Here is a 4,670-nt window from a genome sequence, read left to right on the forward strand (position 1 = left end):
TTTCAATTAAACTTACTTTAAATTAACTGAACTTTTATTCCAATAATTCCTTCACGGGAAATTGAGCTCCAAATGTCCAAACCCACATGGACAGAATTGTTCGGTAATTCAGCCATTGTGGCTTGCAAAGTAGGAAGTACTTCGTGGGTTACGGCATTTGAAAGATCTCGAGCAATTGTTCGTCTGGAAAGAGAGTTGATTTTTGGATTCAATTCAGAAATGAAATACTTATGGGCCAGTGCTAATTAAAAAAAACATTAAGTTCACGTTCTCAGCAATGAATTAATTTTCCATATTAACATACTTTCGGTCTCTGACAAAGGATGACCACGTTAAGCTATGTAATCCAAAACCGCTTTTCTATATTTATTTTGAATTTATTTTATGGATCACACTTCGCAGACTTCCTTTTTCCTATATAATCCTTAATACTTTTAGGTGTGATTTGAGTACAAACTTTAGAACTTTCTGAACATAAAGACAGGGAACCCTTCCTACAATAGTCTATTTCTACATTTGGATGGAGTCTCTGAATAAGAAGTTCATGACGAACAAATATTTTTAAAAGTACTTTTGCATCATGAATAATATAATAGTTAATTACTTACATCCATATGTCGTTTAAAATTGAAAATGGCGTTTGAAGTGTTTCCAGTAACCTTTCTCGAGCAATAAACACAAGTTAGCTGCAAAATTCGGCAGTTGGGTTTCATCTCATCAATGGTGTGCCCATAATATTCGAAATGTTCAACAAGTAAGTTTCCGATACTCGAGTCATTGTAATTAAAATTAGGGATTTTTTCGCTACGAATAGGTGTGGAGTCTGTGGATATATTTACGTCATTATTATTTTTTTATTTGCGTTGATCCGTTATACTGAACTTACTTTCCTCAGATGATGGTTGACTTAAAGAAATTTCATCAAGCAACACGGATTTCCGTTCACAGTTTTCGGAAACTTTATTTCCCCTCGATTCTCACCCAAATTATCAAAGTCTAGGCAAACTTGACGAAAATGAGGCCGCGGTGAAGATAAACAATTTTTGGCATTATTGTCTTTAACACGAGCCTTTTTCATTTCAAAACCTTTATTAATAACTAATAATTATATTCACTTAATCCGTAAACCATACAATTTGATACAAAAGTCTTAATTCTAAAGCCGGACACTAAACCACTGATTCTACGTTTTCTAACGGCCAGCGAACTCAACCACTGCCGACAGATCCAACTTCCAAGTGTCGGAAATGAAACTAGAACTGTAAAACCAAACCAAAGCTACGTCTACACGAAAAGAGGCAGTGGAAGCGAAGCTACCAATGTGGAAGCGGGAGTTAAACAATAAAAATACGTCATAACTCAACAAAATTTTCGCCACTTAAGCGCCACCGTGTGAGGCGTTAGAACGTATGTCTACGGGAGAGTAAATAACTGAATTAAAAAAATGCCAAGACCATATCTCTCACTACGAGCTCATATAAGTTCCAGGGAGATACATCTCTCGATCGCCTTTACGTGCCGATTTTAGGGCAAGGTATTACAATCGCCTCTCATACCTTATCCAAAAACGTAAAATTCATCGCAGTCTCAACCCCAATTTGACCAAACGGTACAAGCTCATCTCGATCTCCTCTCATTTTATTGTAATTCGGTACAATTTATCTCACATTCATATCCATAAATGTTTATAAACACATCTCATCTCACTCTCTTCACATTTTAGTTTATATCCTATAAACTTCTCTCAATCTCCTCTCTTTTCACAGCTTAGTCCATCTCATTTTATCTCACTGATCTCATGGTGAGAGGAGCGCACCGATCACTGCTATTGACAGCTTAGAACGTGCGTCTATTTGGTAATCGTCTATCGGGGAATTACTTCTCGTATAACTGCCTCGTTTCTAAACTATAACCATGGGGCCGTCCGTACAAGAAATCCATATCTGCGTTCTCAAAGTTAGTAAAAATTGTCATAGCCTGTATCATTTTTACGCTTGTAATGGTTTTTCGCGTCAGCACTTTATTTTAAACTTGAAAATACACCCTTCTGTTTGTGAAAGTTCAAAGTGTAAATGAAAGATCAGCGTTTGGAATGTGTCCCTCTGGTTAATTAAAGGTTATCTAAATACCTTTTTACAACTAAATTTAAATTCCTCTTCTCTGTCTCGAGAATTTTTTATGAACTTAAATGAATGTAAAATGTCCAATATTTAAATAATAACAATTATTTAAGGTGATCTTAGAACAAATACCCGGTAATTTTGAGGGGTAAGTGCGTGCCAATAACGTTAACTTGTGACGAATAAAACGTGGCGAACAATTTTCCTTGGTTTTATACTGAATGTTTCCAAAAGTAAACCATCCGTTTAGTCCAAGAAACGTCACGTGAGACGCGACAAGTGTGAAGTCACACCAACAGAAAGGTAATCAAATTGTTAATAATAATGATAATCAGCTAGGCTTATACCCAAGGCGCCACCTTAGACCTAAGCCATGACGCGACTTTTGAAGCCTTTAATTTAGTCGTCCGGGTTACAATACGTAGGAGGGTGGTAGCAAGCCCTGCATGCCACGCTATCGAGCTAACCGCTCCCTACAATAACTATAACTGTTAACCTCAGCAAGTTTTTACGCAGATAACGTTGCCTTAACCCCAGTAGCACGAATTCGTCGGGCCGACGTTAAATATAATGTTATGTACCGATATACCCATAAAAATAGTTAGCCTCTAACCGGTTTAAGAAACATATTTACAAGTAACTATCAGTATGACGCATATTGGTAGGGTCAACTACTGTTTTAGTGCAGTTCATTTAGACATGAAGTTCGCATTAAATGTAGTAGTAGGTTTGACTTTTTATGTTCTTAGGTTCGGTCCCAGTAGTATATACTCAATTTTGCAACTTCGAAATCCCTGTGCTAACTCTGGGGTATGCTAAAAACCGCGAGACTTTTCTCAGTTTTTTCCTCATAGCTCCAAACGTATACATTTTAGCGCATAATTCCTTATCATCGTTTTAAACCAGAGTACATGTTCTACAATTTGAGCACAAAACGATATCTGTAAGTCTAATAGTGTCTATGATACAGCTCTTCAAAAATAGGAAATTTTTACCATAATTTTGGTTTTTAAACTATCGAGCCAAATGTTGCCATAACGACGTGTCCTACGACCCTTATTATAGCAAATAGTTTGTAGGAAATTTAATTAGCTTTCATTGAAGCACAAGTACCTGCCTGTAGGCCTATTAGTTCTCAGGAAAATAATCAAATAGTTAAATTACTGTTTACCGCTAAATTAAAGCAAGTGTCGGCCCTAGTGTAGTTGCGTTCTGGCTCAGTAGATGTCACCGGAAATTTTTGTCAAAAAGGTTTTTTAAACTATCGTCCATGTTTCGAGCCAAATATCGCTACAACAACGTGACCTACGACCCTTATAGTTTGTAGGAAATTTAATTTGCTTTCATTTAAGCACAATTACGTCCTCGAGAAATAGTTAAATTGCTGTTTTATGGTAAATGAATCCTATCATTTTTTTAGCGATTCCTATGGTTTTATTTATTTCCTTTGATATATTATTAGTACTACGGTTTCCGTTTAATATATCTTATTTATATTAAAGATATTGATGTATATTTATATGTTTTATTTATATCAATTTTAAATATTTAAAAAGTTGTCAAAAATGAGTTTTGACGGTTCCCGCCAAACTATTAATTTTTGGCGGACGAAACCGATAAATAACGAAAGATATTGGAAAATAAATAAAAGTTGCAATTGGTTTCATCGAGCTATCTATTATAGTTTTCTAGCAGAATTAAAAAGAGGGCAAAAATTTCAGCTGTCGAAGACTTTTCAAACAGAGTGTACAGTCATTAGCTAATTACAGACGATATAGGTTCTTAAAATTTACTGAAAACTAACATAACTAAACAAAATTACAAAAGTATTGAAAATTAAAACTACGTCTTTATTTGAACATACATGGACATGAATAGCGTACACTAAGAATATTTCGGTTTCTTTGATGGGCCGGGTGTGTCCTCAAAATCTTCGGCATGGTTTGGCAGCGCCAATTTTGTAGGAGGCTTAGGTCTTCTTCGTCAGATTCTTCAATCTCGACGGCTGGTACGTTGACGCAACGCTTCCCTTCACAGGATCTGCAGAGAGCAGAGCATTTCAGCCCTGGTCTCTGGCATTTATACCTTTCACCATCACAGCCTTTCTTGCAAGTGCACGAGAGCCCTTTGATGAGCTTCTGAGGGGCAGGGTCATTCTTCATCGTAGTAGGCATCAACCCTTGTTGGATTCTCTCCCATCCCCATCCATGTGGGTCTCTTTCTTCTCCCAACCACTTGCGCAGATATTTTCCATTTGCGCTATTTCTCCGATCAAATGGTCCTTTCTCCACCTCCAACTTCGGTTAGGTTTGGGCTGGATACTGAGCTTTCGCTCAGGCTAACGGAGAGGGTCCGTGCAAACTGGCTGCCTCGGCGGATTGGGTAGCCTGCTGTGGGGCGGTGGGCCTCCGTATTTTGGGGGCACACCGGGATCTCCGATGCCAGCTGTGCCGGTTACTTGGGCTGCTGTGTGCCCGTCGTTTCCCTTTAGGAGCTCTCTCCAAAGGGTTTGACTCCTTACCTCCGTAGGTAGGGTGTCGTCTGGAGTTG

The sequence above is a fragment of the Leiobunum rupestre genome, chromosome 5, assembly GCF_980474605.1.
Source record: "Leiobunum rupestre chromosome 5, qqLeiRupe1.1.hap1, whole genome shotgun sequence".
In the NCBI taxonomy this organism is placed as follows: Eukaryota; Metazoa; Arthropoda; class Arachnida; order Opiliones; family Sclerosomatidae; genus Leiobunum; species Leiobunum rupestre.